This window comes from Scyliorhinus canicula, chromosome 2, assembly GCF_902713615.1.
Source record: "Scyliorhinus canicula chromosome 2, sScyCan1.1, whole genome shotgun sequence".
NCBI lineage: Eukaryota > Metazoa > Chordata > Chondrichthyes > Carcharhiniformes > Scyliorhinidae > Scyliorhinus > Scyliorhinus canicula.
The window spans coordinates 243,888,456-243,912,903 of record NC_052147.1 but is presented as its reverse complement, the minus strand read 5'-3'; the positions used below and the strand labels follow the sequence as shown (position 1 = coordinate 243,912,903).

The 24,448-nt window shown below is 48.6% G+C and overlaps 1 protein-coding gene across 5 annotated transcripts in view; it reads right to left on the bottom strand.

Moving 5' to 3' along the window:
- thsd7ba (thrombospondin, type I, domain containing 7Ba) overlaps positions 1–24,448 on the bottom strand; it is a 1,373,128-nt gene that overhangs the window by 1,213,750 nt on the left and 134,930 nt on the right. For 4 of the 5 annotated variants that reach the window (XM_038789927.1, XM_038789926.1, XM_038789930.1 and 1 more), the window contains one exon: positions 1,462–1,713. The exons of the other annotated variant lie outside the window; for it this stretch is intronic. The gene's annotated coding sequence lies outside the window, so the exon portion shown is untranslated. The remainder of the gene's footprint in view (positions 1–1,461; positions 1,714–24,448) is intronic. 5 annotated transcript variants of the gene reach the window in all.

The following is a 24,448-nucleotide window of genomic DNA, read 5'->3' as shown; positions in this document are numbered from 1 at the left end:
ACCCTCCATTGGGAGTGTTGGAGCTATAGGGGCACCCACTGCACTGGGCCTCCATGGGCAAGAGTTTTGTTAAAAGAAGTCCCCACTTTCCCCACCACCCCAGAAGCGGCTGAGAGGACACTTTGACATACCTGCTCTTCTCCGTATGCTGTGGGGGCCATGTCTGGTAAAATGCAGCAGATGCATAAAATGGTCATGAATAGGCCAGTTAATTACTTTAATTGTACGCCTGCCCCTGGTGACTGAACCGGCCATCCAAGCCACAGCCATCCTGCCTCTTGAAATATCCCAAGGAGGCAAAAGAATGTCAGACTTCCCTTCCTATATCTTCTGCTACCATTGTACCAGCCGTCCCACCTCGCAGCCCATCTCCAAAGGGCTGGTAAAATCTCGGTTTTATCACTTTTTACCTCAAAATTTCAGCCTTTATTTTCATATTTTCCCCTCAACTGAAGTGGTTGTGGCACTTTCACATAAATAAGAGCAAGTGTAATTAAGCTTACATTATTTTGACTGTGATATTTGGGCCTTTGCTGTTTGGCAGGCAAAGGGTTTTTGCCCAAAGAGAGGTGCCACGAACAATAATGAGATGAGTGACTGTTAGATCGTATGTTTGTGGAAAGATAGATGTTGGCCAGGAAATTTCCTTTCTTTAAAAAAATGGTTATGTGAATTCTTGCAGCCAGCGGAGCAGGGTAACTGGGCCTTGGCTAAATATCCCACCTCAAAAAATGCCGCATTTAATCAATATTATAATGAGTATCATCTCAAATGTGTTCGGAACTGACAACCTTCTGATTCAGATGCAAGTGTTGCCATTCTGCCAAACGGATGTAAATGTAAACAACGGAATTTATTGTGGGAATTGCTCACAGGCATTATTGGCATATTGTAGAGCTTTTTTAACATTAATAGCATAGATTCAATCATGCCAAATGCATGTGAACTGGAACAAATGGCCCTCAAACCTGAGTTCTCATCAAATCTGAAATCACTTTAAAGCTGTTTGAAGGGTTAAGAAGATTGGAGAATTGTTTGTTTTCAATCTGGCTTTTCAACCTTTTTAGGGGTCAATCAACAACATTCAGAATGCAACTGAAGTAAAATATGCACAAAGGGACAAATATTCCCACACCATGCTGATCATTTCCTCTGTGCATTCTTTTTAACATTATGCCATGGAGAACAGGAAATCTTATAGAAAATGTCCAGTGGCTGTCTTTTCCTCGAAAAGTAAATCTTTTAATCATAACAAATTAAAATAATTCCACACCCACAAGTGATAAAACATTGCTCAACAAGCTATGTATTTAGAAGTCATTGCTAATTGAATTAATGCAATTATCATGGAAACTTAGGTTTAACTGCAAATGGCAAAACTGGTAAATGCATATTTTTCAATGTTAACTTTGAATTATAAAAAACAAGCCTTATCCAAATTACTTGGTAGATTTTCATCACCTAAAAATTTCCCCAAGTTGTATGGATATCAGTCTGTTCCAACTTTTGATTATGGAGGTGACCCTCAGAACTGAAATGGCCTTCTTCAGCTTCTTCTAAGCACATTATCTAATCCTTGATCCATGGGGCCCTCGCTTTGATGCTTCACCTTTAGAAAGATGGGTCTTCAATAGATCTCTAACAACAATGCACTTCTTGCAGATAATCTTGGATCAGAAGACTGTCAGAATATCGATAAGAAACCAAATGGGGCTATTGAAAAAAAAGAAAGAAAATCAAACAAATAAAACCTACAGTTAGGAAGTTGAGATGTTTTATGATCCTTTCTTTGTATCGAACAAAGAGATCACGTTGATTATAAATGGCACCCCTTTCACTTCAATCAAAGTGGTTATTTTCCTACCATTGACATTTCATATAAATAGTCAAATATATTTTAAAATTAAACTTCCGCTGATAAATTGATTTGCATTGCGCATTGACCATGTCAGGGTTAACAATGGAACCTGCAAATGTAGACATTTTTACCATCTTTTGAAAGTGCATAAATAAATATGACCAGTTTAATTTGAAAACAATGTAGAGAACCAAAATGCAAATTAAATGAGAACATGTATTATTAGCATGGCTTTAAATAAGGAAAACTTACGTACAGCACAATATGAAAGCTAGAAACCTAAATTACAACCAGAAGTCCCAACCTCAGTTAACGATATTGGCTATTTTATTCAATTGCATATTTCAGATGGAAAATAATGAAACCAGGATGTATGATAGATAACATTTAAACCCAGAACTTAAGTATGCAGCTCAGTTCTAAATGCCAACATTAAATTAAACTTTGAGTCACTTGCTAGCTTCCTACATAGTTGGTTAGCTTAGTATAAATGAACGCTGTTTCAAACAGGGCTTTATTTCAGTTTTGGTGGCTATGATTATTTTTGTCAGTGGTGTTTCTGTGTGGTTTATCAGTGATTAACTGTTGAGACATGAATCAAAACTGATAAGCAGGCTTCTTATGGCATTGATTACAGTGAGTAGGATGATGTTCTGTTGTATATTTATAGTGGGGAAATTGATATCGAAAGTAATTGGTACAGTTTATGCTGTACGCAAAACCAAGTAAAATTGTTACATTGTGCACACTTCTGACTATGCCACAATTTTGAGTCCATTATTAAGCTAACATTTACTTTGCAAATGTCATCCTCTTCGGCGATCACTCACTAATGAGTATGATTGTCCACCTAAGAAACTCATGCTACTGGTTCTGGGTACTGTGAGTCCTTGCATGGCTAATGAGCCTGATCCTAGAGCTGCACCTTCTTTTGTTTTATAAATTTAGAGTGCCCAATTCACTTTTTCCAATTAAGGGGCAATTTAACATGGCCAATCCACTAACCCTGCACATCTTTGTGTTGTGGAGGCAAAACCCACGCAAATACGGGGAGAATGAGCAAACTCCACACATACAGTGACCAAGAGCCGGGATCGAACCTGGGACCTCGAACAGGATGAGGTGATGACACATCCTTGCTTGACTCCAGGTCTCTGTCTTATTTCTGTCAGTGAGAACTATCATTGACATCTTGTTATGGAGGAGTTGGAGGATGTTGATGAATTTCTCTGGACAGATGGCTTTTAACAGGGTCTTCCTTAACACTTGACCAAGTCAAAAGCCATGGTCAGATCAATAAAGGCCAGATAGAATCATTGATGTTGCTCCTGGCACTTTTCTTGGAGTTGCCGAGCAGTGAACATCCTGTCCGCTGTTCCATGACTTGGTTGGAAGCCACACTGGCTTTCTGGAAGGCTTTTGTCAGAGACTGGGAGAAAACGGTTAGTGAGGATTCAGGCGATGATCTTCCCAGCAATGCAGAGTAGGGAGATTCCTCAGTAATTTCCACAGTCTCCTATTTTTCCTTTCTTGAAGATGGTGGCGATGACGGCATCCCTGAGGTCGGCAGGAATTTCTTCTGTCGCAGATTTTCAGCAACAGCGTGTGGAGATGATGAGTGACCTCTTCTCCTCCAAATCTCCACTGGAATCCCGTCCACTCCTTCGGCTTTTCCATTCTTCACGTGCTTAATGGTGGCTTTGACTTTGTCCATGCTCGGTGGGAGTCGAAGATAATCTTTGATGAGGAGTTGGGGGATTTCTTCAAACATGTCCTCATTGATGGTCGTATTACTGTTTAGGAGTTCTTTGAAGTGTTCTTTCCATCGAAGGCCGATGTTTTTGCTGCCTCTCAAGAGAGTTCCATCCTTATTCCTCACTGGTTTGAGGCCTAGGGTACTGGGTTAATATAGAGTCTTGGTGGCACTGAAGAAGAACCGGATGTCATACTTGTCAGCAAGGTGTTGCAGCTCCTTAGCTTTCTCAGTCCACCATTGGTTCTTGATTTCCCTAGTTCTTAGCTGTATCTCCGCCTTGGCTAATTGATGAGCTCTCCTATTTGCCTTGCTGGTTATGTTGTTTTTCCAGGTGCAGAGAGCTTTCCTCCTCTTGTGGATGAAGTCTTTGATGGTTTGGCCCTTCTTGTCGAACCAGTATTGGTGTTTCCTGGCTTTAGTAGCTGATGGATTCTTCACAGCTTGAGATGACGGCTGTCTTCAGCTCTTTCCATTTTCCCTCCACCCCATTAGAATGGACACTTTGGAGATTTTGGAGCAGATATTGTTGGAAGTTAACTAGCATGCTGCATTGCTGATGAGCAGACACACAGTCTTGAACAGAGGGTAAGTCCACTTCCAGAGGCAAGAGAATCTCGACGACTGGGTATCTCTCTACTGCTGCAGCCTTCATCTGGCATCAGAGCCGGTGATACCATATGAGTATCTTCTGCCTGATCAGCCGTTGAGGACTTGCTTTAGATTGTACTTTCGTTTTGGTTCCTCCCATCCTACCTTACAGTCATGAGTGACCTTGCCAGGAGCTTAAGACTCCTGATTGCATCGCTCTCGGGTTCAACAGAATGCTCAAGCCCCTCCACCATGGCAAGGTGGCAATCCAAGCAAATATATAAGTACTAATAATAGAAATCCATTTGTAGACATTCATTTTGATATAAATAAGTAAATCTTGCACCCATAGAATCAAATCGTTCAGAATGGCCTTTGAAAAACACTACAACCATAATTGAAGTAGATGATGTACAAAATAGGTGAAATAAATATTTAAAGGACAAAAATAAAAATATATATTTCACACTAATATTGTTACATTTATCCATTGAATTGCTTTATGCAGCCTTGCAGTGTGCAAAACATTCTGCCACATTTCCCACATTACAATAACAACATTTCAATATTACCTTATTGGCTGTAAAACACTTTGGGACATGTTTAGACCATGAAAAGTGCTAGCTACATGCAAGAAGATCTATACAGCTCCATTATTGAATGGGTATATTTCCCGGAGCCAGAAGTTAGCAACATTCTTGAACAGCTATTTTGCACATTATCAATTTTGGTTGGTGAGAGAAAAATGAGGAATGCAATTTGAGACTCCCATCTCCTGACCCACTCTCACACAGGAGAACCACATGCAGCACATTGTCATGAGAAACATGAACTGCTCTCATGGCATGCACGGTGATAAGACTCCCTTCTCTTGTAATGTGCAATCTCACAAGCAATCAACCACGGGTGGCACGGTAGCACGGTGGTTATCACTGTGGCTTCACAGCGGCATGGTCCCAGGTTTGATTCCTGCCTTGGGTCACTGGCTGTGCAGTGTCTGCATGTTCTCCCCGTGCCTGCATGGGTTTCCTCCGGGTGCTCCAGTTTCCTCCCACAAGATGTGCAGGTTAGGTGGATTGGCCATGGTAAATTCCCTTTGTGTCCAAAAAGGGTAGGTGGGGTTACTGGGTTACGGGGATAGGGTGGAGGTGTGCGCTTAAGTCGGGTGCTCTTTCCAAGGGCCTGTGCAGACTCGATGGGTCAACTGGCCTCCTTCAGCACTGTAAATTCTATGATTCAATGATTATACCATCAGTAATGGATGCAAAATTAGTCCAGTTAAAAGTTTGAAAAATCCACCCATAACAAGGAAAACATTAAGTATATGTGCTAGGACAAAACTGCTTCAATGAGTTGTGATGCTTGGATAGTGTATCACCTTTAGCACTAACATAGAAGATGTGGTCACCATCTCGTTGTTTTGTCTGACCGTGCTGTGTACTAATTAGCATTTCATTAAAACAGGGACTGTACTTCAAAAACATCTTTATGGCTGTAAAACATTTTGGAATGCCCTTAGATTCTGAACAATCTTAAATAAATGCCTTTTGCTTTTTTAAAATTCTACCATGAAGGAAAAATTGAAATCTACTCCGGAGACAAACAGGATTTCCATAACTTCAAAACAGCTCCATCAGCTGCATTAATAGCACCAAACACCAGTCCGACCAATGCATAATATAGTTTCCATAAATTGCCTCCTGCCAAAACAAGCACCTTAAATAGCATCTACTTCATTATTCACAAATGTATTTAAATGTTTTTAACCACTGAAAATTTTTGTTGTGCCAAACGGCTGAATTACACCATCAGGAATGCCAGATGCACTCAAATTCTGGACACGTTTGACTTGTCAAGACAATGGCTGAATTTGCGGTACCGAGGTGGGTAACTCGTGTCAGATAGTTTCCTGACGCTGCACACCTGCTTCAATGTAAAAGGCCACTGGTGGGATTCTCCGACCCGCCGTGCCACATTTCTGCCCTGACAGGCCGGCGTGATTCTCCATTGTGCCAGCCGGTCAATGGGGTTTCCCATTGTGGGGCACAGCACCACGCTGTTGGGAAACCCCCGGGCGCTGGCATAAGGGAGAATCACATCGGCGGAGAATCCCGACCTATGTCACATTCAATTTCACTTCAGTGAGGTGGGGCATGATTAAGTTGGGCCTGTTGCTTCCAGAAGCAATTCCAACACAGCCACAGATGCAGGCATGTGCTGATGTGGGCTGGATAGAAGGCCCACCTCCGTTCTCTAAGACTTCAGCTCAGTTTTATAAAAGGTTATTAAGCCCTCTAGCTTGCACTCGCCACCCTCCCCCCACCCATTCCTCCTCCATGCCAATTTACTCCCCCAATCCACCACCATAGCCACTCACCCAGAATCTACTATGGGCAGAACTCGGGAGCCACATGGATATGAAAAGAATTAAGCTGACAATCTAATAGTGCTCTCACTCATACACACATGCTACTGAAAAAAAAACTTTCATTCATGAAACACATACAAAGATTTTAAATCTATTCAAGTTGCAACTCTTATCATAAAAACAAAAAAAACTTTAGAGTGACAATATCAAGGACAGGTAATCCTTTAATAGTCCCTTAAAATTGTAAAAATATGAACGTAGTCCTCCTAATGAGGACAAAATGCTTTTGATGTTTTTGAAACTCAGTCAAACGTTAATAAAGGGCTCAGATTTCATAACAGTGCTCGTTAATTGTCAACATTAAATGTCTATTTAAACTGCAAGAATAGATGGTAATGTTTTTTCTGAGCTACACCAGATGGCCTGTCTATCAGTGCATTCCAGCAGCACGTCTGTTTTAATCTAACTGACAGATGCTGCCTACTTTTTGAAAGGGCTGGGGATTTAAATACCTTGAGAACATAACAATTGCAAAGAATGTATCCACCCTTCAGGTACTTAAATGAATTGAGCATTTCAGGCTCAGCCACCAACTTAAGCAGTGAAGCCCTCTGTGTGAAGAGGTTCTTCCTCAGGTCCCATCTAATTCTTCTACCAATCACGTTAAATCTATGCCATCTGGTAATTAACCTCATTAGCTCAGGGAAACAAGTATTTTCTGTCTACCCTGTCTGGGCCCCTCATAATTGTGTGCACCTCAGTTGGATCACCCCTTAGCCTCTTCTGTTGTAAGGAAAACAGCCATAGTTTATCCAATTTCTCCTCAGAGCTACAATTTTCAAGCACTGGCAACATTCTTGTAAATCTCCTCTACACTCTCTCCAGAACAATTATGGTTGTCCTGTAATGTTGCGACCATAACTGTGCACAAAGTCCAGCTGTGGCCGAACCAACATTTTATACAGTTCCATCATTATATCCCTGCTTTTGTACTTAATACTCATCCAATAAGGAAAGCATTCCATAGGCTTTCTCCACCGCTTTGTCCACCTATCCTGCCACCTTCAAGGGCCTGTGGACATTTGCTCCTAGTGTCCCACTTCCTCAATCCTTCTAAGTATGTTCCATTTATTGAACATCCCCTTGTTTTATTTGTCCCCTCCGAATGCATTACCTCACATTCTTCCGGATTGAAGTCCATGTGTGACTTCTCTGCCCACTCAACCAAACCACTGATATAATTCAGGAGCCAACAGCTAACCTCTTCATTATCAACTACATGGCCAATTTTTGCATTATCTGCACATTTCTAAATCATGCCATCCACATTTAAATCTAAATCACTACAACAAACAGCAAGGGCCACAAGACTGAGTCCGATGGAACACCACTGGAAACTGTCTTCCATTCACAAAAATATTCATCGAGCATGGTTTCCTATCATGGAGCTAATTTTGGATACAATCTGCCACCTTCCCCTGTATCCCATGAGATTTCACTTTTCTGACCAGTCTGCCATGTAGACAACATCCACTGCATTACCCTCATCAATCCTCCTTGTTACTTCCTCAAAAAATTCTATTAAGTTCATAAGACATGCTCAATTGTGTCTTTATACGTCACAGTTTACCATGTCTCTCATAATTGGTTCCAAAAATTTGCCCACCAATGAAGTCAGAATGAGTGGCCAATAGTTTTCTAGCCAATCCCTTGCAGGCTTTTTGAATAATGGTACACCGTTCATAATCCTCTCATTGTCTGGTACCTTGCCTGTATCGGGAGACAATTGAAAAATTATAATAATAATCTTTATCAGTGTCATAAGTGGGCTTATATTAACACTGCAATGAAGTTACTGTGAAAATCCCCTAGTCGCCACACTCCGGCACCTGTTCGGATACACTAAGGGAGAATTCAGAATGTCCAATTCACCTAACAGCACGTGTTTCGGAGCTTGTGGGAAGAAATCACTGTGAATCAGGGCAGCACAGTGGCGCAGTGAGTTAGCACTGTGGCCTCACGGCGCCGAGGTCCCAGGTTCGAGCCCGGCTCTGGGTAATTTTCTGTGTGGAGTTTGCACATTCTCGCCGTGTTTGCGTGTGTTTCGCCCCCACAACCAAAAAATGTGCAAGCTAGGTGGATTGGCCACACTAAATTGCCCCTTAATTGGAAAAAATGAATTGGGTACTCTAAATTTATAAATAAAAAAGAAATCACTGTGAATCAACACTGCTAACCGGTGTGCTACCATAATGATCCTCAGAGCATCCATTATTTCCTCCTTGGATTCCTTCAAATGTCTGGAATACAATCCATCCGGCTCTGTTGACATATCCTTTTAGTTGTGTTTAGTACTGAAATGTAAGTAGCCCATCAGCATCATGATGCAGTGGTTAGCACTGCTGGCTCATGGTTCTGAGGTCCCAGGTTCGATCCCCTGGTATCGGGAGACAATTGAAAAATAATAATAATAATAATCTTTATCAGTGCCATAAGTGGGCTTATATTAACACTGCAATGAAGTTACTGTGAAAATCCCCTAGTTGCCACACTCCGGCACCTGTTCGGATACACTAAGGGAGTATTCAGAATGTCCAATTCACCTAACAAGTGAATTGAATTCACCGATACAGTCATGACGCAGTGGTTAGCACTGCTGCCTCATGGTTCTGAGGTCCCAGGTTCGTTCCCCACCCCCGGGTCACTGTCCATGGGGAGTTCGCACATTCTCCTCGTGTTTGCGTGGGTCTCACCCCCACAACCCAAAGATGTGAAGGGTAGGTGAATTGGCCATATTAAATTGGCCGTTAATTGGAAAAAAAGACTTAGGTACTCCAAATCTATTCAAAAAATAAATCTAAGTAGCCCCTTATTGAAACAAAGATATGTTTTCTATTTCTCAGATATTTTATAACCCTCCTTCACAGCAGTTTCTCATCAACAAATTAGATTATGTTTCTCTTATGTTGTTAGGTCCTAGGTGCTGCTGACTATCTGTACCAGGGTCCTCCACTCGCACTCTCTAGGTTTTGCGACTGCTTGGCCCAGTGTTTGCCTCTCGCACCTCTCCTCTCATTACTGCTGACTGCCTGTCAGAGGATCGTTGCTTGCACTCCCCTCATGGTGAAGCTGACTGCCTGTCCCAGGGTCTTCTGCTCACACTACACTCTAGATGCTACTGACTGCCTGCCCCAGGATTCTCTACTTGCACTTTTGTCTCCATGTGCATTTCTCATACCCTTCACTCCACTATTAGTGGCTATGCCTTCAGCTATCTAAGCCCCAGGCTCTGGAATTCAATCCCTAAACCTTTACTTCACTCCTCCCTTAAGGCTCTCTTTAAAGCCAATCTTTGACCAAGCCTTTAATTACCTGCTTGAATAACCTTTTCCTTGGTTTCAATTTTGAGTTAGTGTTCGGCTTCGCCCACTTTGCAAGCTTCGCCAAGGTTCAAAGAGCCACACATTACATGGTTCTCCAGGCACCCAATTATCGCGCAGGCATTTCTCTCAATAGTAAGTCATCACTGATTGACAGCTTGTTTGTGCCAGGCAATGCAACATACGGACCCATACCTTGACTGTTTTCCTGGCAGCAGCCACGACACCTACATCCTCTGCCTGTCCTGCAAACGGGTTGTTTGGTGACAAGTTTAATAATAATCTTTATTTTCACCATTAGGCTTACATTAACACTGCAATGAAGTTACAGTGAAAATCCCCTAGTCACCACATTCCAGCGCCTGTTCGGGTATACAGAGGGAGAATTCAGAATGTCCAAATTACCTAACAGCACGCCTTTCTGGACTTGTGGGAGGAAACCGGAGCACCCGGAGGAAACCCATGCAGACACAGGGAGAAGGTGCAGACTCCACACAGACAGTGACCCAAGCCGGGAATCGAACCTGGGACCCTGGAGCTGTGAAGCAACTGTGCTAACCACTGTGCTACCGTGCCGCCCATAGGTTAGTCGCCGACAAAGAGTATCCCAACAGAAACGGCTCGTGACTTTGGACAGGTAAAACAAGGACTGGCCTACAAAAGAGCCATGTCGTCATCTAAAGTATATTTGAGTAGAATGTTGACACGCTTGTAGTGCTTAAGCTATATGAGCTTCATAGAAGAAACTCTGCAATATACCCCCAGCCTGTAGTCTGCTCATATTCGGAGTATTCTACTTCTGCAGTCTTGCGTTCTGTGATGAACGGTATTAATAACTGCCGTAAACGGTACCTGACCTTTAATACCTTGCCCCTTTAAGAGGCTTGGAACCTTGGGGGACTCCGCCTCTGGCTATGCCCCCAGGAAACGGAATATAGGATAAGGCTCCATGTGGTAAGCACACTTCTCTCGGATGCTGCTCAGTTCTCTGCAGATTAAAGCCTTTTGATTACCGACCTCGCTCTCGCGTCATAATTGAGGGTGCCTCACGCTCCTTGATGTTTCCACTTTAAATGCAACACCCTCATTCCCTGATCTGTCCAGAACCCTCTGTGTTTGGCCTGCTTGTATCTTGTTACTTTAAACCCTGAACACAGAGTCCCAACTTCAGAATGTTGTTTCACTAGTGAACTCAGCTAATTTCCATTTGCAACTGGTGTTCCAAAAGACTATCGCAGATTACTTTCTTCATTTCTTTCCAAGTGTATGATGTTCGAAGACATCAAACTATACCTTATTCAATTTGTCCACCACCTTTACCCTAATGGTGGTTCACAAACATAGATACAGATGATTTTTGGCATTCGCATTGTTATTCAGGCAGAATGAATCTGTAAAGACTGATCCGATATAAGTCACAAAATCCATACAAGTGAGCTGAATAACATTTCCCAATTAGGATACCAAGCAAGTGTGAAGTAGCTGTTATATGGTTGCTATGGATTTGGCTTTCAATTCAAAACTAATTTTCATTACAGAGAGGTGAGCAATATGGTCAGAATATTTTCTTTTAAATCTTTCTCATCAATATCCATTGCAATGTGGTTCCCATCAATTTAACAGCTAATTCGTTAGTTTACAGACTAATTACACCACATATTGAACCAGTGTAAAAATGTCTTCTCTGCCCCACAATCCAAATATGTGCAGGGTAGGAGGATTGGCCAGGCTGAATTGCCCCTTAAATGGAAAAAAATAATTGGGTAACCTAAAATTGTTTTGTTTTTTAATGTCTTCTCTGAAGTGGTAAAATGTCCCTATCCACGTAGTAAAGCCATTTTAATATTTTGAAATTCTATTTTTCTGGACATGCAAAATATGGGTGTGTATCCTTCTATTAGCCATGATAGAATGGTGGAGCAGACCCGTTGGGCCGAATGGCCACATCCTGCTCCTAAACCTAATGAACTTATTCAGTGTTCCCTCCAACTTCTATTTGCTGTGCCTTGTTGCAATGGGCAGACCCTTCAAGGTTTACTCGTGATTGCACAATGCGTGCATCTTAAATGGAACGTTGCGTGTGCACGGCCTGTTTGTTCCCTGAACAGCACATTCCTAATTGCTGTATATCAGTGGACTTCAGCAACGAAGAGAAAATATTGCTTCCATTGCCCCCAATTTCTTAAATGTCAATGGTCACATGTTTGCCAAATTGGGTGTCTTAGTTTAGAATTCTGTGCTTTAGCTGACCAGAAGACAGTGCAAATGCCAGTCTATTGTTTATTTCCTTTTGCATTTTGTAAAATAGTGCCCGGCCTCCATTCAGCACCTTCCCAGACTCACCTCCATTTTCTGGATCAACACCTCACAGTGACTAAAAATATGCTTTGCCTGATCTCTGCAGTGTAGGTACAGAAGTCCAGAGTGCTTCAACACCTCAACTGTCATCAACAGATACTCACAAATGTTATTCAGTTCATAGCACCAGGGATAAACTCAACAAGTTCAATATAACCTCTCTCCAGTTTTCCTTCACGGTTCGTTACATTTAACTCCTTTTAAAATTCACAAGTATATTTATGTGATAGTCTCTGTCAAGATATGCAGACACGCAACCAATAGGTCATCAGAACAGGACACAACCAATGGGTAATCAGGACACCAAAAGGGGGCACTACACGACCACTATAAAAAGGACAAGGCACACAGGCTCTGCCTCTTCCACCGGCAGAAACCTAGAGAGCAAGACAGGGTTGATTAACAGCAACATCACACCCTAGCATGTGGTCTAGAGCAAGCTTGTTTAGTTAGCAGAGTAGACTGAGTTACTAGAGTCAGATTAGCAGAGTGTCAAACTAATTTAGGAACAGTGTTAATCGTTCAATAAATACTTTGAACGTATCTCAGAGTCTGGAACATCCTTCAGCAAAGCCTACATCAAGGGCAGCACGGTAGCATTGTGGATAGCACAATGGCTTCACAGCTCCAGGGTCCCAGGTTCGATTCACCGTTGGGTCACTGTCTGTGTGGAGTCTGCACATCCTCCCCGTGTGTGCGTGGGTTTCCTCCGGGTGCTCCGGTTTCCTCCCACAGTCCAAAGATATGCAGGTTAGGTGGATTGGCCATGATAAATTGCCCTTAGTGGCCAAAATTGCCCTTAGTGTTGGGTGGGGTTACTGGGTTATTGGGATAGGGGGAGGTGTTAACCTTGGGTAGGGTGCTCTTTCCAAGAGCCGGTGCAGACTCGATGGGCCAAATGGCCTCCTTCTGCACTGTAAATTCTATGATATCTATGATTCTATGAAGTGGCAGCTTGAAGTAACATAACACAACAGTCTTCGGAGCCTGGAATATTTGGTTTCAGTTGCACAGCACAAATAGGTATGTGTAACACCTCTCTAGAGAATTAAATAGTCCATTCTTTCAATTGCTGCCTGAGCCTTTATTTATTTTTTTCTGCCTTCAAGCTGCTCAAAATTGTTATTTAATCTTTTTAGGATCAAGTGCACTGGCACTAGAATTTATGGGTTACCATGTGCCAGTCTTCCCTTGTCCTTTACTCTTTAGTACTATGCTCTTTAGTACACAAAACATGGACAGCGTCCGCTGGATTTTCCATTTGGGAGACTATGGGCGCATTTCTCCAGAAAGATTTTGAAGTGTGGTAGTGAGCAGGAACTGCCGTGAGCTTCCCGGCGCTCGGCCCAGCAAGCAGTACAATGTTAATTGGTACAGCCGAAAATGAAGGCTCGCCAGCCGATTTGCCAGTCCGCACTCGCCAGCCACCCGCTAACAAGGCTGAGCAGCACTTCAACAGCTCTTGCACAGCCAACCCCACTCAGCTCGCAGCCATGGCGCTGGTACGACCGGCCTCATGATTTGGTGGGGCGGACCTGGGGAGGCTCCTAGATGCGGTCAAGGCCAGGAGGGATGTCATGTTCCCCCCGAGGGTCCCAGAAGATGAGATGCAGGGCAGCCACTGCCACCTGGGATGAAGTGGCAGCAGCCGTCAGCTGGTGCAGAGTGACCAGCAGGACTGGCCTCTACTGTCACACCGGGCCACATGTGTGAGTTGGCAACCCCCCTCTCGAAACCTTCCCACCCCCACGCAAACATCCCCCCCCTCCCGCCGTAATCCTCCCTTCAACCCCCCAACCCTTCTTTCATACCCCTCCCCCCCACCACATATGTATGGCTAACGATGCTCTCTCCGTGCCTCTGCAGGAGAAGCTGTCCCACAATCGTCGGGAGAGACCCCTGAATGGCGGCGGGGTGCCAGACATAAGGGGCGGGATTCTCCCATACACTGGCTAAGTGTTGACGCCGGCGTCAAAACAGGAGTGTTGCACGCCGGCGTCAATGGTCATTTCGGAGCCCCATTCTCCGGTCCACACGGGGGCTAGTATGAACACGATGGAAAGCGCGGGGGCGTGGCCGCAGAAGAGCGTCAGAGACGAGGCGCCATGCAATCAACACGGCGCCGCGGCACACATAAGGCAATGCGAGCGCACAGACCGCCGACGGCGCAAGATTGCGCCACGCCGAGCAACGCACCGGTTCACGGACCATGACCTGGAGATGCTGCTGGATGCCCACGAGGAAGGTCCCAACCAAATTGGCCCAGCGTCTGTGGAGGGAGGTGGGCGCGGCCGTCAGTGCCATCATGGTGACACGCAGGACTGGCGAGCAGTGAGGCAAAAAGATGAACGACCTACCCAGGGCAGCCAGGGCGAGTACCCAGCAATGTGCCCATGGCACCAACCCCTCTAACCCCCACACATGTGACACCCACCCCCTCCCCCAGGGGACGGTACAACCACAGCCATGACCCACATGGCTGCAGCACCCATGCAAGCCATGTTGGCCGTGTGCCCTGTGCACCCATCCAACATAGACCCGATTGTCGGGCTACATGCACGGACCACCGAACGATGCTGTTTTTTGTGTCCCACCCCAGGAGAAGAGCACCCACACCCAACGAGAGCAGGCCCAAACCAGAATGGGCGAATCTGACTTGCGGTCCCTAACCATGCATGAGCAGAGGGCACTGGGCATAGCTGGTGCACCCGAGGACCGGGAGATTACCCATGCCGAGATCAGGGGTGCGCCACCAAGTGAGATCCCCCCTGCCTGGCCCTGTTCTCCTCAGCATTCTCCCCTCAGCCCTCAGCCCTCTCCCCCCAGCCCCTTACCGCTGTCCACCTGCCTAACCATGATGGTGTATTGTGTCTTGCATGGCCACGCGTCGACCGTCCCGGCACACCTCGCAGACCACGCCCGCGCCCAGCGCCTGGCCGGTCAGCCGACGCAGGTTGACCGGGCCCATCAGGCTTACACCGCAGCCGCCCAACGCCTGGGCGGGCAACCCACAGGGACTCTAGCAGCAACGGGGAGGGCAGCTCCAACAACAGCCCTCCAGCCCAGTCCAGCGACAACACTTCGACACAGGACACCAGCACCCAGGGGACAGACAGACACGACACGGCGACACAGGGCACCAGCACACAGGGAACAGACAGACATGACACGGCAACACAGGGTACCAGCACACAGGGGACAGACAGACATGACACGGCGACACAGGATACCAGCACACAGGGAACAGACTGACATGACACGGCGACACAGGATACCAGCACACAGGGAACAGACAGACATGACACGGCAACACAGGGTACCAGCACACAGGGAACAGACAGACACGACACGGCGACACAGGATACCAGCACACAGGGAACAGACAGACATGACACGGCAACACAGGGTACCAGCACACAGGGAACAGACAGACATGACACGGCGACACAGGACACCAGCACACAGGGGACAGACAGACATGACACGGCGACACAGGGTACCAGCACACAGGGGACAGACAGACATGACACGGCGACACCGGGTACCAGCACACAGGGGACAGACAGACATGACACGGCGACACAGGGTACCAGCACACAGGGGACAGACAAACATGAATAGAACACAACACGACACCAACATGGAGGGGACGAACAGATAGGGCACCACACCCCAGGGGACCCCCGACCACAGGTCCGATGAAGACACCGAGGTTGCGTCACAGCAGTCTCCCACACCCTGCAGAGATTCTCACCTCGGTTGGCCATTTTATTGATGAGGATTCTGGGACACTAACTGGTGCGCACCACACAGCGCTCCGGTACAGCAGGTAGAGGTCGGAGCAGCCGAGGGGCCGGACGGTCGGAGGGCAGCCCGGCCCCAGCAAACATCTGCTGCCCAGATCTGTCCCGTGTTCCTGGAATTCCCTCAGCCACCCATAGACCTGATGCAGTCAGGGACCCAGGGACATGAGAAGGGGGTGACGGCCAGTTTCCAGCACCTGCAGATGCAGGTGGAGGAGTGCATCTGCATCCAGGAGCAGGCAATGGTGCCGGTCATGAGTGCCACACAGGCCAACACCCTACGGGTGGCATCCGCGGTGGAGGCAATGGTGGCGACGGTGTCGGGCATGGGGCTATCGGTGCACGAGGCCTCCACGGCCCAGAACAGGCAGCCATGAGCCAGAGCCAGCTGAACATCGCAGAGGCGCTCAACATCCTGGCCCAGTCTCAGCAGGCCATCGCTGAGAGCATCAGCGCCATTGCCCTGGTGCTGGCTGGCGTTGTACAGAGCCAGACAGGGATGGCCAACTCCCTGAGCTCCATGGCTGCAAACGTTCAGACCCTGGTCGATACCAGCACAGGCCTCCAGGACTGGCGGCATCTGGTGACGAGGGTGCCCCAGGTGCTGGATCCGCTCGCACCCCCATCCCATGCAGAGCCCCAGGGGCCACAGGGCACCCTGAGGGTGGAGGAGGTGATGCGGCTCGTCCCGGGTCCCCCTGCAGGAGAGGTCCTGGACCCCCGCGCCACCTGGTACTCCCCCCCCACTACTGTCCCTGGTGCATCTGGTGGGCAGCGGGCAGAACAGGGTGGCACAACGCCATCCCAATCGCCCGAGGTGCAGCCGGGCCCATCCAGGCTGGGCTCTGTGCTCTGTCCAATGCGTGCGGGGGGTAGGGTGGGGACTGGGTGCCAGTGTGGGTGCGGGGTGCTGCGATGGAATGTTGAGCTCCGGTGAGTGTGACGTACAGCCCCCGCCCCCACCCCCTCCACCCCACGGTTCTCGCACGCCAACCCGCCCCCATCCATGAGATGCAGTGTCTAGGCAGCATGCAGGGTCCACCCAGATGGAGGGTCTTGATGTGGCCATGAGTCAGACATTGTCGAACGATGTGCAGCTCAGAGCCCACAGCAGAGCAGGCTGTTGTCATTCTCCATGCCTTGTACCAGACCCGCTACACCGTCAACCGTGTGACCCCCATCCCATTGTGCCGCAGGTGAACGTGTCGTGGAGGGCTGGTATGCATACAGGTGATGTGGTGGTGGGGGAGGTGAGGGTGGTCGGTGGTGGAGGAGTTGAGGGTAGTCAGTGGTGGGGGGAGGTGCCGAACTCTGCTGTGTGCCCATGCCCATCAATCCTGCCACCCACCGTGGTCGCTGAAACGTGCAGCTATCAGCGAACCCCATGCTAGCTGGCCCAGCCGGCGGCGTCGGACAGCATCCCATTGCCGTCCATCCCCCATGTCCCGTGCATCGCCCCCCCCTCACCATCACCCTCATCTGGAGAGGAGTGCCCTTCGTCATGATCCTCCCCCTCCTACTCCTCCAGCACATCGCCCATAGATGGGCTATGTTGTGCAGGACGCAGCAGACCCTCACTGATGGGTGCTGGAGGGCCCCGCCAGAGCGGTCCAGGCACCTGAAATGCATCTTGAGCAGCCCAAAACACCTCTCGCCCACACCCCTGATCGCACTATGGGTATCATTGTAGCGGTGCTCCACGGCGGTCTGTGGCCTCCGTATTGGCGTCATCAGCCACGACCGCAACGGATAACCCCTGTCACCCAGCAACCAGCCCCGCAGCTGGGGAGGGGGTGTCCCTCGAACATGCCAGGGATGAATGATTGGGCCAATATAAAAGAGTCATTCACACTGCCAGAGTACCTGGCGCAGATGTACATGATCGTTATCCTGTGGTCACAGACCACCTGCACATTCATTGAGTACGTACCCTTCCTGTTCATGCACATGGCCCTTTCATCCAATGTGGGCCGCATGGCGATGTGCACTCCATCGATCGCCCCCTGGCCATGGGTATCCGAGCAACAGCGGCGAACCCCGCTGCGCGGGCATCCGGGTGGGCACAGTCTACAGGAAACTGTATGTATCGGTCCACAATGTCGTACTGGGTGTCAGTGACGGCCCGTATTCAACTGTGCTGTGCACTGATGGCTGCGAAATGCCAGACATGTCCCCACTTGGCGACTAGAATGACCCTGTCCCGAAGACGTTGAGGGTGACCATCACCTTGACGGCCATCGGGAGGGCATGTCCACCCACAGTCTCACATGGTGCCAGGTGTGCCATAAGGTGGCAGATGTGGCCAACAGTCTCCTGGATCATCCGGAGTCTTCTCCTGCACGCCCTGTCCGGAAAGTCCCCGAAGCACATGCGGTGCCAGTAAATACGAGGCCTCATCGGACACCTCCCGTGGCCATGGCACACCCTCCTCCTGCTCTTCCTCGGTATCCCGTGCTGTGGCTTCCCCATGTCGTGGTGCTCCTCTTGCGCCTCTCGGGCGTGTGGCCCTGCGGCCTGGGTGGCTTGCGCGTGCCCGACTGCAGCCCGCTCCTCTACAGCAGGCTCTGCCACCTCTTTGTCAAGCTCCTGCTCCAGTTCCCACAGGGCCTCATGCAGGGCAGCGGCCCCCGCCACGCAGGCTAACAACGCTGGAAGATGGCGAAATATTGTACGATCTGCAGGGGCTAGGTGTAGACAGGGTTTCATCATTGGCATACCCCCCTCCACAACCAGGTGCCATGGGCTACATGACCAGACCCAGCTGCCAGCACGTGCCCCACCCCCGCCCCTCGGTGCCCTGAGACCTGCCGGTCCCCCCCCCGCCAGGGCCACCACCTGGTGGCACTGCCCTCACCGGGGGTTACCGTGTGTGCCGCCCTGGACCTACCTGCTGGTGGGTGCAGCCAGCTGGGGGGGGCATGGGGATAATGGCATATGTGAGAACGGCTGGGATGCGACAGCGAACGTGTTGGGTGGACATCCGCGTCTCCGGCGTCATGGCATCTCGGCCGTTGGATCCGCACTGCCATGTCGGGACGTGGCCACCGGCAGCCTTTGTCTCCCCCACCGCCGGCAGCGTGTGTGTGGAAATACCCCCCCAACCCCCGGGGGCCCTCCCCCACACCGCCCTCAAAAACAGCCGTGTCGCTCCCCCTCCTGGGGTCCCCACCGCCAACGGCGACAACCAACGCCACCCACCCTGGAGGCCTCCCCCACACTGCCCGCAGCCACAGCCGTGCCACACAATGCCGTCAACCACCTCCTCCCTTTTTTAGAACTTAAGAACATAAGAACTAGGAGCAGGAGTAGGCCATCTGGCCCCTCGAGCCTGCTCCGCCATTCAATGAGATCATGGCTGATCTTTTGTGGACTCGGCTCCACTTTCCGGCCCGAACACCATAACCCTTAATCCCTTTATTCTTCAAAAAACTATCTATCTTTACCTTAAAAACATGTAATGAAGGAGCCTCAACTGCTTCACTGGGCAAGGAATTCCATAGATTCACAACCCTTTGGGTGAAGAAGTTCCTCCTAAACTCAGTCCTAAATCTACTTCCCCTTATTTTGAGGCTATGTCCCCTAGTTCTGCTTTCATCCGCCAGTGGAAACAACCTGCCCGCATCTATCATATCTATTCCCTTCATAATTTTTAATGTTTCTATAAGATCCCCCCTCATCCTTCTAAATTCCAACGAGTACAGTCCCAGTCTACTCAACCTCTCCTCATAACCCAACCCCTTCAGCTCTGGGATTAACCTAGTGAATCTCCTCTGCACACCCTCCAGTGCCAGTATGTCCTTTCTCAAGTAAGGAGACCAAAACTGAACACAATACTCCAGGTGTGGCCTCACTAACACCTTATACAATTGCAACATAACCTCCCTAGTCTTAAACTCCATCCCTCTAGCAATGAAGGACAAAATTCCATTTGAGTTCTTCATCACCTGTTGCACCTGCAAACCAACTTTCTGTGACTCGTGCACTAGCACACCCAGGTCTTTCTGCACAGCGGCATGCTTTAATATTTTATCGTTTAAATAATAATCCAGTTTGCTGTTATTCCTACCAAAATGGATAACCTCACATTTGTCAACATTGTATTCCATCTGCCAGACCCTAGCCCATTCACTTAACCTATCCAAATCAATCTGCAGACTTCCAGTATCCTCTGCACTTTTCGCTTTACCACTCATCTTAGTGTCATCTGCAAACTTGGACACATTGCCCTTGGTCCCCAACTCCAAATCATCTATGTAAATTATGAACAATTGTGGGCCCAACACGGATCCCTGAGGGACACGACTAGCTACTGATTGCCAAGAGAGAAACACCCGTTAATCCCCACTCTTTGCTTTCTATTAATTAACCAATCCTCTATCCATGCTACTACTTTACCCTTAATGCCATGCATCTTTATCTTATGCAGCAACCTTTTGTGTGGCACCTTGTCAAAGGCTTTCTGGAAATCCAGATATACCACATCCATTGGCTCCCCGTTATCTACTGCACTGGTAATGTCCTCAAGAAATTCCACTAAATTAGTTAGGCACGACCTGCCCTTTATGAACCCATGCTGTGTCTGCCCAATGGGACAATTTCTATCCAGATGCCTCGCTATTTCTTCCTTGATGATAGATTCCAGCATCTTCCCTACTACCGAAGTTAAGCTCACTGGCCTATAATTTCCTGCTCTCTGCCTACCTCCTTTTTTAAACAGTGGTGTCACGTTTGCTAATTTCCAATCCACCGGGACCACCCCAGAGTCTAGTGAATTTTGGTAAATCATCATTAGTGCATCTGCAATTTCCCTAGCCATTTCTTTTAGCACTCTGGGATGCATTCCATCAGGGCCAGGAGACTTGTCTATCTTTAGCCCCATTAGCTTGCCCATCACTACCTCCTTAGTGATAACAATCCTCTCAAGGTCCTCACCTGCCATAGCCTCATTTCTATCAGTCGCTGGCATTTTATTTGTGTCTTCCAATGTGAAGACCGACCCAAAAAACCTGTTCAGTTCCTCAGCCATTTCCTCATCTCCCATTATTAAAACGCCCTTCTCATCCTCTAAAGGACCAATATTTACCTTAGCCACTCTTTTTTGTTTTATATATTTGTAAAAACTTTTGCTGTCTGTTTTTATATTCTGAGCACGTTTACTCTCATACTCTGTCTTACTCTTCTTTATAGCTTTTTTAGTAGCTTTCTATTGCCCCCTAAAGATTTCCCAGTCCTCTAGTCTCCCACCAATCTTTGTCACTTTATATGCTTTTTCCTTCAATTTGATACTCTCCCTTATTTCCTTAGATATCCACGGTCGATTTTCCCTCTTTCTACCGTCCTTCCTTTTTGTTGGTAGAAACCTTTGCTGAGCACTGTGAAAAATCGCTTGGAAGGTTCTCCACTGTTCCTCAACTGTTCCACCATAAAGTCTTTGCTCCCAGTCTACCTTAGCTAGTTCTTCTCTCATCCCATTTTAAACTCCTTTGTTTAAACACAACACACGAGTATTTGATTTTACTTTCTCACCCTCCATCTGTATTTTAAATTCCACCATATAGAACGGCGCTAGCGTGACATCCAGTCACGCTGGCTGGACTTCGGCCCATCCATCCCAGAGGATCGCTGGCCCACTGGGGAACTGCCGCTCCGACGGCTTGCCGCGATTCTCCGTGCACCGGGGTGCCATGTGCGCGCGTCCGTTTTTTCCGCATCAGTTGAATCGCGTTCTGGCATCAGAGTGGCGTGGCAGGATTCGTGCGCCACCCCGGGGATTCTCCGACCCCGCGTGGGGTGAGAGAATCCCGCCCAAGAATCCTCAGCATCTGGAGGGACAGATCCTGGAGGTGACAGGGCTGGCTGAGGCCAGAGCGGGCACCAATGCGGGGGTCAACCAGGCCGCAGAGGTGAGGATCCACAGGGCCCCACCCAGAAGACCTGTCAAACGTGAGTTGTTATTGCCATACAGACTGACCCATCCCTCCCATTGACCACGTGTCCATTCTCCCTCAGGATGTCCAGCCGACAGCGCCAGTCCATCCGAGATTGTCCGCCACCCTGCATCCCAAAAAAACACCTCGGAGGAGAGCTCCGAGGATGCAAGTATCGATGCATCACAGCTGTCATCCCTATCTTCCAACAGCGCAGAGAACACATCACAGTGGGCAACGTCAGGCTTCTGGGGGGCACAATCTGGTGAGCACCTCACAGTTGCTCTTGCACATCAGGTGAAGGCAGGAACCCCAGGAGAGACAGCAGTCAGAGGGCTGCTGGAACCCAGGACCCAGCTGGGTCTCAGCCTGATGCTGAGCCTCTGGAACAGGTTGATCCAGAGTTGATGGAGATTTTAGGGAGCAGCCGGGATATTCAGAGGGAGATGTCAGCGACACTCCAGCAGGTCAAAAGCCGAATAGAGGAGTCCCAGAAGTTAAGGGCACAGGAAATGTCACCGGCAATGCGTGGCACTGAAGCCAATACGGTTAGTGTGGTGACCACAGTGGAGAGCCTGGTGCAAGATATCAGCAGCATTAACGAAGATGTCCAAAGCGTGGCGCTGTCGGTGACAGCCATGGGTGAGGGCTTTGATAGACTCTCTGACTCATTGGGGGACGTGACCCAGTACCGGGCGGACCTTGAATGAGACATTGTGGGACATAGTCGTAGGATGTCCAGTGCTGAAGAATGCCGATCGACCCATTGAGTCTGCACCGGCCCTTGGAAAGAGCATCCTACCCAAGCTGAGGGTCCCACCCTATCCCTGCAACTCAGCAACCTGACCCAACATTTTTTGACAAAATGGGGCAATTTAGTGTGGCCAATTCACCTAATCTGCACATCTTTGGACTGTGGCAGGAAACCGGAGCACCAAGTTCGAGATGGGAATGTCCAAGGCATTGCAGAGTTTGTCCCAATCGCAGGTTGGCATTGCCAAGGTGCTGCAGAGCACGTCCCAGTCACTGAGGAGCATCGCTAAGGGCGTCAACACCATGGTGCAGACATTGGGGAACCGCCAGTGCTGGCAAGACTGAATCCAGCTGCTCCCCCCATTCCAAGGTGAACCCGAGAGCCCTATGGGCACCGACTGGGAGGATATGGTGCTGGGTGACACCCCAGACCCATCCTATGGGCTGGCGTTGGTAGCCATCAGCTCCCCGAGTTCCACCCTTCCGATGAAGCCATGTCTTGCAGCCAGCGCCCAGGATAGGGTGGAACGGATGTGCATATGCTGCCCTCAAATGCTCCAGGGCCCTCCGGCCCCAGAACTTCCAGAGGACTGCTGCCAGGGCCATCGAAGGCCCGGTCCCTGGTAAGCAGCTGGTTACATCCACCTGTGATGTGCATCCTGAGGATACACCTCGACACAGTGGTAGAGCGAGGAAGGCCAAGCACATCGAGGGTCACTGAGGGCAGTGGAAAGCGTGGGGTCGGTCGGGGGTAAAGAGGGGACTGTGCGTGGGGGGTAGGGGGTGGGGGTGGGTGCATTGTGGGGAGGGGCGGAGGGAGTGAGGATGGGGAGAGTGGGGCAGCGCTTTTGGAAGAGCTGGGCAGTGATGTACATTGTACGAGACACAACCAGTATGGCTTTTTGTTCAGCATTGCAGGCCGACCACCAATCCCATGCCCCATCCTTCCAGTCATGGGGTCATAGAATTCGTAGAATTTACAGTGCAGAAGGAGGCCATTCAGCCCATCGAGTTGTACCGGCTCTTGGAAAGAGCACCCTACCCAAGGTCAACAACTCCACCCTATCCCCATTACCCAGTAACCCCACCCACACTAAGGGCAATTTTGGGCACGAGGGGCAATTTTTCATAGCCAGTCCACCTAACCTGCACATCTTTGGACTGTGAGAGGAAACCGGAGCACCCGGAGGAAACCCACGCACACACGGGGAGGATGTGCAGACTCCACACAGACAGTGACCCAAGCCGGAATCGAACCTGGGACCCTGGAGCTGTGAAGCGATTGCGCTATCCTGGCCGACCCCCCACGCCACCCCCCCAGCCTTGCCCTCACAGTAACTTTTAAACTTTTAAACTTTTAACCTGTAACTTTTAATCTGCAGGGAGAGAACCAGAGAGCATCTGAGAACCTGGAAATGTAAGTGATTTGTATTTATTTTTATTACCTTTTCAAATTGAGAGGGGGGGGGGGGGGGGGGGGGGGGGGGGACCTGAAGTGTCATCACAGTAAAGCTGTGATCTGATTGGCTGGTTGGGAATCTACACTAAATTTAAAAATTAAGCATTGTTAAACTAATTAAACATAATTACTTAATTATAATTTAGAGGGGTATCTAAGCCAGAGATCGGAGAGTACTGTATTTAGCTTTCACATTTA